Here is a 13670-nt window from a genome sequence, read left to right on the forward strand (position 1 = left end):
GCCATAAGTGCCAGTGTAGGCCACACTTTGTAGAACAGTTAATTCAGGAAACACATTGATAGTCATTGATAGTCCCTTTGAGATGTAAACTGCAGCTGCTGCCAGGGGACCAGGCAGCAACAAGAGGAGCCAGCACTGCTACAGGGATATCTGATCCTGATCTCTAGGAGAGTGTGGGGCTGTTACTGCAGTGGGGGAAGGGAGGCATATGTTTGACCCCCAGGTAATTCCCCATTGTCTTAGAATACCTCCTAGTACCAACTTACCCATCTTGGTGATGAATAACAAACACAGCAGTCATAGCCTGAGGAGCACATGGCAACCAGGGCCCCAAGGATGAATGTCTGAGTCTTGCCAATGGGTAAGCCACCAAGATGAGTGCAGGTGCTGGCTGAGGTTGAGGAGGCAACAGTGAATATAAATTACAACCTTAAGACCAGCAGCAGGGGGAGAGGAGACTGTAGTTTATCTCCCTTGTAAGTTTCTTCCAGGAAAACAGACCCTCCAGAATCCTGGTGTTGCTTCTCCCAAAAGTCATATGAAGTGAATCCCGGTGATGAAACAGTGGGCTGCCCAGTCCCCACTTTCAGAACTGAAGTGTTTATTCTACACACCTTAAACATACCCTAGACATGCTGTTGGCAAGCAGTCCTGAGGTTGAAAGTCACCTCACCCCTGAAGCAGACCCGTTCCCGGGACAGCCCACATCCAACAACTAGTTGACCCAGGAGTAGAGATCTGGCCTTTCCACTTAACGCTGAGGCAGTTGTAAACTTGGAGCTCTTCATGGGGTCAGTTGATGTGTTCACTGAATCTGCATAACAGCTGTCTCCTCTCTCTACCCAGTCCTGCTTCCTTCTCTTGTGATCCCAAAACCCTCCGTGCAAAGATCCACTCAGAGTTGGCTGGGGAACCCAACCTGGAGTATTCTTCCTCCCTCTCATATTTTGAAAATCTAGACTCTGCTTCTGGAAAAGAGCAGCTAAAACTGCTGCTGATTCTTCACTGTTAGAAACAATTTTAATAACCCTACAGGAAAATCACTGCAAATATCCTTAACTGTTTTCCATGGGGTCATAAAAATGGAATTTCTGGGACAAAGTGCACATATTAATAAGGCCTTTTAATATACATGCCAAATGCCTTCCAAAAGCCCTGACTCTCACCAGTTACATATGAGGGTACCTTCTGCCCCATATCTTTGCCAATACTGGGCAATCGCATCCTTTTTAATAATTGCTATTTTGACATTGCCTTTACCAAGTTGGGCTTCCCTGGTGGCTCAGAGGGTAAAGCGTCTGCCTGCAGTGCAGGAGACCTTGGTTCAATCCCTGGGTCAGGAAGATCCCCTGGAGAAGGAACTGGCAACCCACTCCAGTACTCTTGCCTGAAAAATTCCATGGACGGAGGAGCGTTGTAGGATACAGTCCATGGGGTCGCAAAGAGTCGGACACGACTTCAGTTTCACTTTCTTCACTTTCACTTTACCAAGTTGGAGAATTTTTGCATCCCATACAAATTGGAAAAGGAATCTCCATGTAAAATTCTTTCCATGTAAAATCTCTATACAGTCCATGAAATTCTCCAGGCCAGAATACTGGAGTGGAGTGGGTAGCCATTCCCTTCTCCAGGGGATCTTCCCAACCCAGGAATTGAACCCAGGGTCTCCTGCATTGCAGGCAGATTCTTCACCAGCTGAGCTACTAGGGAAGCCCATGAAATCTCTAGAAGAAGGAAATGAGCTTTTGAGAACAGCAAAATAACTGAGGAGAGCGGATCCCAATCTTCAAAAGAAAACTCAACTCCTGCCAACCCATCTGCACCAGGGATTTCCCTGAAACCACCATGTGAGCAGAGCAGCACCCTGTCACTTTAGGTGATATTTTCACCATAGAAAATGCTGATGTTCCACATCCCCAGGCAGTAGATACACCAGGAAACCCAGGTACATCCAGAAATGTGATAAGAGGATCAGTGCAACAGCAGATTCTGGACTCGAGTCTCCTGAGGAGAAAGCTGTTGTCTCCCTCACAGTGGTTTCTCTGTGGGGCCAGTGCTCATCGCTTTACAAGGCAGAAGGAAAGGAAGTTAGTGTAATCAGGCCAGAGCTTCTAAAATTTACATTCATCATCCACATTGTCCAGAAAAAAATAAAAAGTTAAATCAACATTCACCAGAGGGGAAAATTGGTGAGCAATAATAAACAGAACAGTCAATAGAAACAAATCCAGAAATGATCCAGACCTGGAATGAACAGTCAAAACTGCTGTGATTCATATGTTTAGAAAGCTAGAAGGAAAGAGGATTACAAGTGATTTTTAAAACATCTGGGATAGAATATTTCAAAACAAAATCTTCCAGAAATCAAGTGGAAATTTTAGAACTGCAAGATAAAATATTTGAAATTCATATTACTAAACAGAAACAGACGGATATTGAGAACAGACTTGTGGTTGCCAAGGGTGAAAGGAATGGGGAGTGTTGGATTGGGAGTTTAGGATTAGCAGATGTAAGTTATTATATGGGGTTTCCCTGGTGGCTCAGCAGCAAAGAATCCACCTTTAATGGAGAAGAGACATGTTCAGTCCCTGGAGAAGGAAATGGCAACCCATTCCAGTACTCTTGCCTCCGGTACTCTTCCATGGACAGAGGAGCCTGGTGGGCCACAGTCTGTGGGGTCACAAAGGAGTTGGACACGCCTTGGTGACTAAAAACAAACAAAAACAAATGGATTACTACAACCTTCAACAATTTTTTAAAAACCTGTAAAGGGGAGAATCTGATTACTCCTCTATTTGAAAAAATCTCCATTTGGTATTTTGGTAGATTTTAACTGTACCAATCTGATAGATAAAATTTGATATATCCATGCAATGGAATATTATTAGGCACTAAAAAAGAATGGAGTGTTGATACATACAGCAACATGGATGAATCTTGGAAATATTCTGCAAAAACTATGGGAAAGTGATTGAGTAAGCTTCGCTTGCATCCACACCAGAAAACACTGTGTAGCTGTAAGAAAGAAAGATCTCAACAAACTGACGTGGAGTGATTTCCTTTTCGCTAAGCTAAAAAAAGCAAAGGGCAAAATAATAATTATAGTGTGCTATCCTTTATCTAAGAAAGAAAAGGGTGTAATAGAATAAACATATACCTGCTCATTTGTGCAAAAGAATGCAGGAAGGATCAACCAGAAACTGAAAAGATTAGTTACCTACAGCTGTAGTTGAAGAGCTGGAAAGAAGAGGGCAATGAGTCTGGGTAATGGAGATGACAAGAGAGTGACACAGTTTTTAGTATACCCTTTCACACAGCTCTGGCACTTAGAACCATGGTAATATTTTACAAATGCCGAAGTTTAAAGAAAATAAAAGTAATCAGGTGTGTGCCTGTATGAACCAGAAATGGAATATAAAAGTAACAACCTAACTGTACTACAGATAAATAATATAACCAGGCATGGAGGACCTGGGGAAGAGAAGAACTAATGACTTTCCAAAACAGTATTTTGCCTGTAAAGCTAAAGGCAAAAACAAAAAGCCATACACATATAAGGTAATCCTCTTAGTAAATCTTTTCTTACAGGTGTATAGGTTAGTAATTCTGAAACACATATATGTATGTTTACATATGTATAATAAGTGCATATATTATGACTAATGAGAGCTGTGTTTCTCAGTGTCAGAGAAGCTACAAATAATGAAAAGGAGGGTGACAGCCCATTGTAATGAGCACACCCAACAGCCAGATCTTGATTTCTTAAAACCATATTCCAAAAACAGGAACCAGAGCTCCTTGGAGAAATGGTTTTCTGGTTAATTCCTGGTGCAAGGAAACTAAAAAATAATCCTGGAACATCTTGTGTCAGAAACTAAAAAAGTGCTGAAAACAGGATGCAGATGTCAAAAGGCCACATGAACCAACCAGAAGGACTTGTAGCCAAAGCTGGGAGACTTTCAGAAACATTATTAAAAATGGTATTCTATGGATGAAAAGAGTTTCCCTGGTAGCTCAGATGGTAAAGAATCTGCTTGCAATGTTAAGAGACCTGGGTTCAATCCCTGGGTTGGGAAGATCCACTGAGGGAAGAAATGGCAACCCACTCCAGGATAATTGCCTGGGAAATCCCATGAACAGAGGAGCCTGGCGGGCCCAAGTCCATGGGGTCACCAAGAGTCAAGCAGGACTGGGCAACTAATACGCATGGATTAAAACTATAAATTTTAAAAATATCCATGAATCTGTATTGATGCAAATAAATAAATGAATATGTAATACCTAACTAAACGGAAGAGAAGTACCAGTTCTTCTGTTTTTGTTTTCAACTTTTTGGTCCTGAGGGATCTTAATTCTCCAACAAGGAATTGAACCAGCGGCCCCTACAATGGAAGTGCAGAGTCTTAACTAACCAGCCACCAGGAAAACCCCAAGAAGTACCACTTCTTTCCCATAGAGAATTATGTTGACGAACATAGATGGAAAAAGGGAAACAGAAAATGACCGTGAGACAAACACCACAGTCATAGTTGTTGCAGTCAAGTCTGGATGCTAAAACTGGTGCAAGTCTGAAGAGAAACAGCTTGCATAGCCTGAAAGCATTTATCCCCAAAATATTTATTAATTACCAAGGGGGAAATAGCATACAGTGGAGGACCGCCATGGAAAGCATAACTAAATGATGTAAGTCAGCATTCTCTAGTAACAAGACACACTGACAACAGAAATGTGAAACCTGAGAACGGGGTGGATGTAAAGTGACACATGCCCCAGATAGAACGCCACCACAGTTTTTACTGATGCACCTTTGGGTGATAAAACTATGAAGCACGGAAGTCCTTTCCATACACATCCAGGTCGACTGCTTGTAGGGGAGGAAGGCAGATGTCAAGCTCTTGGGGTGGCTGGCAGGTCTGGGGGGAGCAAGGGTTTGCGATCCTTCTCTTTGCTTTGTGCCAATTTCTGTAACTGCTGTACTTTACAGCAAAGAAGGTTTAACACACACAGGTGGACACTGGTGGTGGTGGTTTAGTCGCTAAGTCATGTCCGACTCTTGCGACCCCATGGACTGTAGCCTGCCAGGCTCCTCTGCCCATGGAATTCTCCAGGCAAGAATACTGGAGTAGGTTGGAAATCTGTTAAGAAATACATCAAAATGCTTTACAGCGGGTGGTGGGATTATTGAATTTAATTGTTACTGCACACTTATGTAATGTTCAAAAATGACGGAGGATGGGGCGAAGGGTGGACACAGAAGCATCTAATTTTATGCTAAGTTCCAAAGTCACCTCACAGCTGTGCACGCCGATTTCGGGTTTTGTTCCCCTCTTTAATGGTTTTCAGCGGCGGCAATCCGGTACTGCACTCACCCAACCCCCGCACCGGCCGGACTTTGGGTTTTGCAGCTGCTTCCCCGCCTGGGCTTGGGTGGGCCGGGAGTCCTGGGAGCTCGCACAGCCAGGTCCTCCGCCCAATCCCGCTCTTTTTCTGTTTGACCGGAAGTTTACCGGGAAAGCAGAGTCTACTCTAAGAAGTGACCTGGATGGGCGGGACTGAGGAGCCTTAAAGGATCAAAAGTGAGGTAGCTTTCGTGACCTCGTGGCGCAATGGTAGCGCGTCTGACTCCAGATCAGAAGGTTGCGTGTTCAAGTCACGTCGAGGTCATAACTCCGCATTTTCGCACCGAGCAAACCGGGGACTTTGGACCGCTTAGGATTTGTTCGTGCTTCCGTGCTCCTATTCCTCTGCAATAGTGTCGTTTTCTTATCTGACAGGGGTGACATGGAAGACTCCTGGGGGTGTGAACCGAGCACTGCAGCCCCTTGTCACCCGAAGAGCTATTTTTAAAAGAGATAAACAGTACAGGCTTCCCTGGTGGCTCAGTTGGTAAAGAGTTTCCCTGCAATGTGGAAGACCTGGGCTCAATCCCTGGGTCAGGAAGATCCCTTGGAGAACGAAAGGGCAACCCACTCCAGTATTCTTGCTGGGAGAACCCATCCCATGGACAGAGGAGCCTGGTGGGATACAGTCCCAAGGGTCCAAAAGAGTGGGACTGGACTGAGCGATGAACACGCAAACAGCACAACGGAAGACAGGACGAGAGAGTTATGGGGAAACTAAATGTCAATTATTTTTAAACACATGAAAATAACTTCTTTATAGGATTAGAGAAATGCAAATTAAAATTCAACAAGTTGTTTTTAACCTGTGAGACTAACCTATGATCAAAAAGCTTTTATTAAATTGCATTGCTCACATACTCAAAGCTATGGAGATAAAGGAACATAGCCCAAGACCAGAGGAAACTAAAATAATTATAAAAGACTACTTTTCAGCCAGTTTAGAAAAGTTTCCTAGCGTATTTTTCAGTATTGCTTCAGTTCCTTTTGCTCTAGACTTTTCCCGGGAGTGTGTTCACCTTTCCATAGGGTGGATAGGTCCCACCACCTGGATGGATAATCATGCTGCTCCATCCTCTGCATCAGTAATCTCCTCTCAGATTGTCTCCTGTTTTCATATTCTCTCTGCCCTTTGGGCATCTTCTCAGGCATCTGGGATTCCATGCTCTGCAATTTCAGAGAGCACCTGATCCTGCTATTGTCATTTCAGTTTCCAAAAGGCATCCCCTGTCTTACTCTCCTCTCTTTTAAACTCAAAGTCAGTTGCCCCATAAAGCTTTTCAAACCTCATTTTAAAGAGGCCATACCTTGAAGGAAGTCTCATACTATTTTTCTGGGGAAAAAGAAATCTGAACCTTTCCATCATTTTCATTGTTATATCTTTCTTCTGTCATGAACTAGTCTCTTTTCCTAGTTCTTCAGAATTTAAAAATAAACAAACAACATGCTTTTCTCTCTTACTCACACTCTGAAATTACTCTTGGCCTTCTCTAAAATCTGTTCAGAGGCATCAGATGGGGCTCTGCTATGCGTGGTCTTGCTCTCTGTTCCCTGGGGGTTGGGGAGGGGGGCAGATCCCTTCTCAAATCCACTGACCAGAGGACAGGCTGGGGCACAGGGCCCATCCCCATCGCCCAGTGCTCAGGAGGCTATCCCCTAGGGCTTTCTTGCAGTGACCTTTTCTCCTCTTCTCCTTGAGGTTCCCTTGCTACTGTGAACCAGTGGAAGCAATACTTAATCCAAGGGATCTCACATTTCAGCATGAGTTTAAACTTAAATGTCTTAAGTGGGTCTTGCCTCCTTGGCTAAGGCAGAAAACAACCCCTTTCTATTCACTTAAATCTCCTAAAAGTAACATTTTAATTTAATACCAAACACTCTGAAATCTCTTAGACTGTTCTTCTTTCAAGAATCTTACGTTCAGGGACTTCCCTGGTGGCCCAGTACCTAAGACTGCACTCCCAGTGCAGGGAACTGGGTTCAGTCTCTGGTCAGGGAACTAAATCCCATATGCCATAACTTCCACGGCAACTAAGGGTTCATGCTGAAACTAAAGATCCTGCATGCAACTGAGACTTGGTGCAGCCAAGTAAATAAATAATTTTTAAAAAAGAATTTTATGTTCAAATCTCTTTTGTAGATATTCTAGCCTAAGAATTAGTTCTAAGCAAACTTTATTAAAGTTTTAATGGTGTCTTTCAGGTTTCTCATGTGAATTGATAAAATTCTTTTTGTATATTCATAAGTCAAATTGTAAAAGGTTGTAACTGTCAGATAATATTTTATCAATACAATCTCATTTTTGTTATAAAAGTGGATTTTCAGTTATCAGTTTTAACTCTCAGTTTATTTATTACACATGAATAAGCACTTGTTCCCCCAGTTGAGAAAGCAAAGCAGCATACATTATTAGAAAAATTGGGGCAAGGGTATTTTTTGTGGTTAAAGTATCACTTTTTAGAAAGAAAAAGTAGGGATGAAGAGAAAGAAAAAGAAAAATTGTCTTAAACTTAACTTCAAAGGTTTATTTCATCGGCACCAAGGCATCAAATATTTAAAAAATTTTTTAATTCCTAGATATTATTCTGTTCCATTAATCTACTTACACATTCCTGCTTCACACCAAACTAGCTGTACTGCTTCATTTTGAAAGGAAGATAGCATTTTAAAATGGCATACAGGCTTCCCTGGTGGTCCAGTGGCTAAGACTCATGCTCCCAGTGTAGGGGACCTGGGTTTGATTCCTGGTCAGGGAACTAGGTCCCACCCACAGGCTGTAACTAAGACCCAATGCAACCAAATAAATATTTTTTAAATGAATTTTTAAAAAATGAAGATGGCACAGCCTTGCCACAAATGCCTCTCCCACTGAGGATGTTTCCTTATCTCCAGACCTGGGACACGTCAACTGGCCAGAGAGATGCTCTCCCGATAGATGCTGAGCTACCGGTGCTGTATGCGTTGTCTCCAAGGAATCAGGATTGGAAGCAAATGGGACTGGCCGTTTGTTTCAGAGGGTGTTCTAAACATGTATAAGGTGAGCTGAGATCATAAAGTGACTGTTCCCTATCATTCCTCAAAAAGGTGTTCAGTTTCTAGTTCTCCTTCTCATGGATGACAGAGCAAAGGTGGGTGAAGAGAGTGAGAGACAAATCCACTTAAGAAACACTCCCCCAGACTGATTACAACTATCCTATGTAACAGTCAAGTCTCTGAACATGAATCAAAGTTGAAGCCGCTTCCCTCCTGGTCTTGCTGAAGTTTCTCTGAGCGCTTCTGAGTCAGAGCAGGGAAGGGAGGATAAACAGAGGTGCAGAGAACTCTCCATGGTCAGTATCTCTAGCAGCACCCTACTCTCTCCGACTTTGGTGGAATTTTAAGAGACTCCCTCGGGGCTGAGGCTCCATCTCCTGCATTTCACTTAGCCCTGGAGAAAATAGTATTTCAGCTCTTTGCTCGCTACTAGGGAAGCCTTTAGGATGCTCTTTTATGTGATCAGCCCTCCAGGCCACCCCTCAGATGGCACCTTAGAGGACCTTCCCCCAAACTCCCAGCCCCCTATCCCGTACCCCAGGCACACAGAACATGTGTAGATCATGGGAAGAATTCTTGCATCTTTTGCCCCCAAATCTGTGCTTTAAAAAGTGTGCAGATACCGTTTTACTTTTGGGCCGCACCACGCAAAAAGTGGCATCTTGGTTCCCTGACCAGCGATCAAACCCACACTCCCTGGAGTGGAAGTGCAGAGTCTAAATCGCTGGACTACCAGGGGAGCAAAAATATACATCAGACCACTGAGTACCCCCCCAAACACCAGGGGACCCATGTCAAGCTGTCCAGGCACTCTGTTAAAATCATTGTCACTAGGTTTGATCTGTGGGACAAGCCACCTCCCCACAATCTTTCCAAAAGCTTAGAAATCCTTTTCAGTCCTTTTCAGGACCACTTTGATGTTCTCACTATAGGTGAGGGGCGTAAGAGTCCCCCAACAGTTTCTCAGCCACTTTTTTTTTGGGGGGGGGTCAATTTTGCATGGCGGCCTGCCTCACATCTCACTTTAGGTATCTGATCTCTGCTGTCTTAGATTCTTAGCAGAAATACCCATTTTAACACCATGTTGCACTTAGGCAATGGAAGGGGTGGACATGGGCAGCATTCTTATCTGCACAAGAGTGGAGTAGCCCCAGGGTCATGCATGGCACGCTGCTCTGGGTCGGCTACACCAAGATCTGCCTCTCGTCTGTCCCTGAGACGTCAGGGCGCCAGGCCCGGCTCCCTCCCTTGCCTCCCTCGCCAGACCCACACTCCTGTTGAGGGGTGTGTACACCACCCTTGAGGGCACCACCAGCCCAGTCGGAGGGCGCTGTCCAGACCTTGGTGCTGAAACACCTTGGTTCTCTCTGCCCTTGAAGGAAGTGGAGCCACAGCCTGCAGCAGCCTCCCCGCCACCCCCACCCAACCCCCAGGACACGCAGGTTCAATGATCCACAGCAATGCACTGATGCCTCAGCCCTTCCGGCCACAGACCACAACAGGCCTTTGAACCCTCAGCATCTCCTCAGGAGGTCCAATCTTCCCTAAGGAGTCCCACAGAGAGCCAATGGCTTGGCATAAGCTCTCAGTCCACTTCCCCGAACAAGGGGAAGGCTCAAACTCAGACCTAATGTGCGAGTTGGGATTTGGGGGCTGGCCACGAGGAAACCCCTCCCTCTTTCTAGGGACACAACCCTTTCCAACAAATCCTAGAATTCCAAGAAATCCTAAACCCCTCACAGGCACATTCCAGGTGTAAAGACGGCTTACTGTCTAGTCTGGGTGATTCCCAGCTATGTGTATGTTAGCACCCCTTGTCCCCAAGCTCAGGGAGATGTGTCCCTGATGAAGGTCATCCTGGAAGCTTTGCAAAACCTGGATGGCCGTGATGTTCGGGACCACGAAGAAGGAGCAGCAGCCAGCTTGGCAAAGAAGAGCTAATGGGAAGCAGAATAAGCAGCTAGAAGCTGGCAGCCAGGACCCAGACTCTATCTCACTCACCAGCTCCACAGCCCAGGGCCCCCATCTCCTTAACCAGTGTAAAGGATCAGTGTGCGACCAGGTCGTGGTCGAGGGAACAGGGTTTGAGAGACTATCGAAGGGAGCCTATAATAGGCCCTCTGGAGCCTGGGCAAGGGTCCTGTGTTGGCTGCCTCCGAGTTTCACAAGGGGACCTTGCCGAAATCCAACCATTGCTGGTGAAGCCCCAATTGGAGGCTCAGCCTGGTGTAGATAGTGGTGCTCCGCAGGCCCCAAGACTGCTGAAACATCTCAAGACATCTGCTGACAGCTAATGCGTGTAACCAGACCCTTGCATCCTGCACCCTACTCTTTCCTGGAGACCAGCTCAGATGGGAAGAGGCACTTCAGGAGTCCTAACTGAGGACAGTTGATGCCAGCCTTACTAGCAAAGGCTGAGAGGTAATTCAAGTCTTCACTTCATTTATGGGGATGATGTTCAGGACACACGGGGGTAATCAGAGTGGCAAGTCCTTTGTGCAAAAACACCTTGATCTTCATCCGTGGCCAGATGGTTATTTGAAATGTATGATTTTGTGACACTTTGATACAGAACACGTTTATAGTACCTTTAACAAAGCTAAAAAAAAATTTTCCCCCTAGCCTCACCAAAGTGTAATAGACAAATCATTTAGCAAATTTTTAAAGAACAATTTTAGTTAAATTCTTGGCTAACGTTATCCAGCAATATAATAGCTTTGAACAATCACAATAATTTAAATACAATTAACATACAGCAGTAATTCCGTCAGTATTTTGTTTCATTTTCCTCGGTTTATAAGAGTCTTATCCTTTTGGTTTCGTTATTAGGGCTCATGTGAGCATGGGCAGAATATATAGAACTGTATTCAATGTTGTGATTTAGCTGATGAAAGCAATAGGAACTTACAGGTGAAGATAGAGGAGCGGCTCATTCAGACTCCAGGTAACATGCAGTCTGCTCTGCAGAATTCTTCACTCCCAAATGCAGATAATTATAACGGCCCTTGAAATCTCTGATCACATATTCTTTGATGTGTTGTCTTCTTGTGATCACTACTCTTGCCAAGAAACATCCTGACAACTGGATAAGATTTTGTCTTATTTTACAAAATGCTCCCTCAAGTTATGAGTACGACACTCAAACGCCTCAATGAGCGGCTATTGTAAAATAAATCCTAGTACTGAGAGAAGGTAAAGAATGAAACATAGGGACATTCTATTAAACGAAAGCTTCTGCAAGATAAGTTGGGAAGCTCACACTAAGCGTTTTCCTCCCCCTTGGACTAGGTGCGCCATCCACGGGCGGCACATGCCTGCGCTCCAGGAGGGTCATGAAGGGCGGGTTCGCGCGCTCTCTTGTGGCCATAGGTGGGCAGCGCAGGGGGGCCGGCTGCCTGCCGAATCCGGGGAATTGAATTTTCCGTCTCGTCTAAACTACGTAAACTCGTGGGCAGTTCACAGCACTGTTATATTATCTTTCCTTTGCTAAGAGACCATAGCAGTGACTCCACTTTCCAACATAGCTTGATTAATTTCTGTTTTTCCTCTTCTTCTTGGTCAGTAAAGGTAAAGGCTAACCGCGACCTCCCATCATCCAGCCTTTATCTCATTGGTTGTGTAGACTGGACACCACCCTTGTGCCTGTGAAGACACTGTGTTCAAGTAATTGTCCCCATCGCTCTCTGAAGATAAAGCGCTCCCCTCACCTGCTCACCCGCCTTCCACGTTGGCCTTTCTGCTCTTTCTGTAAGCCTGATCTCTGAGATTTGGTGAGCCGGGTTCTGTAAGGAACCCCCTACATCAGCCCCAACAGAGCTTCTCAATGACGCTAGTGCCCTCTCCCACCAGCCCTTTCTGTATCTCTACGGAGGGGCTCCCCCATCTTCCAAAGAAATGGAGCGGGGACGTTTTCCACCCCTACGTTCTCTGCCTGTTCTGGACTGTCCACTTCTTTGAGCCTTTTAACCGTCTTTTCCACCATTTGCCATGTGATTCTGGCCTCTCTGCTCAGTGTGGAGCCATCATTTCTCCAAGCTTTTCTCACCACCAGTGTGTTAGCACCACTTCCTGACACCCTCAGCAGAGTGTGTAAACCCTTATCACAGGCGTGTGCTCCTTTCCAATGAACTCTCCACACCCAGCTGTATGTTCTACGCTCCATGGTCCAGCATCCTCAGTATCCAGACCGTACTCTCCTGATTCCAGCAGATGTAGGTTGACCAGGGCCCACAGCAGCTGAATAGTCATCTTCATCTCTTACCATGTCCAGCGTTTCTCTTCTGGGCTGTCATGGTGACTTGACCCTAGTTATGGGTCTAGGGATCAGGAGAGGAGGAAAGTAGATTGTGAGGGGACACAGGTTTTATCACAAAATAGAAGCTTCCTCTGCATCATCTTCAAACAAGACCAAGAGGAGTGGGTCACGTTTGCAGGCCCCCAAAATCCACAGGGATTGGTGTTTAAAGATATTTGTCCACATCAACCCAAATGTCCCCATCCCGAGTCTCTGGGTTTCCTCCTTTGCGAACAAGGTCCTGACCTTGGCATAGAAAACTACCTGGGATCAAGAATCCAACTTAGCCGAAGTTACGCTACTCTTACATTTTTGCCTCAGGCTTCAAGCCCTCTGCTTCTCACACTTCACCTTAAATTGGTGATTAATCACCCTCAGCCTTTTCTTGTCAATGGCTCCTAGTAATAACCACTCAATTCCAGTCCTAAAATTGCCCCCTCCCCCATCCTCATGAAAGGTTGTTGCTGAACCACGAAAGAAGCTGGGATTCTTGGCCTCCAGAGGAGAATTCAATCCAGGGCCAGAGATGAGGCTTGATCACTCAGAGCTTTTGTGTAATAAAGTTTTATTAAAGTATAAAAGAGATAGAGAAAGCTTCTGACATAGACATCAGAAGGGGACAGAAAGAGTCCCCCCTTGCTAGTCTTTAGCTGGATGGCCCTTTAGAGAGATTGCAAGCTGAGGCAAGGGGAGAAGGTCTTTGAACCCCCACAGTGAGCACCACTAGATGTGGCTGCCCCAAGGAGGACGTGTGACCTGAGAAAGGACGCTTGCTTCAGCCAGGACAATTCCCAGGGAAATATTTTATTGTGAACCATTAGCAGTCAAACACACAGACGGCTGGGGAGGGGGGTGCTACAGCCCATCACAGTGTGCTCTACAGGGTGTACTAAAGTTTCTAGCTTCAGTTTTGATTTCTGTTTTGCTCTCTGCAGTTATATGAG

The 13670-nt window shown here is 45.2% G+C and overlaps 1 non-coding gene across 1 annotated transcript; it reads left to right on the top strand.

Moving 5' to 3' along the window:
* Positions 1–5592: 5592 nt before the first annotated feature.
* On the top strand, positions 5593–5664 carry TRNAW-CCA. The gene has a single exon. It is a non-coding gene; the product is annotated as a tRNA-Trp (tRNA).
* The last annotated feature ends 8006 nt before the right edge of the window (positions 5665–13670 follow it).

The sequence above is a fragment of the Bos indicus x Bos taurus genome, chromosome 19, assembly GCF_003369695.1.
Source record: "Bos indicus x Bos taurus breed Angus x Brahman F1 hybrid chromosome 19, Bos_hybrid_MaternalHap_v2.0, whole genome shotgun sequence".
In the NCBI taxonomy this organism is placed as follows: Eukaryota; Metazoa; Chordata; class Mammalia; order Artiodactyla; family Bovidae; genus Bos; species Bos indicus x Bos taurus.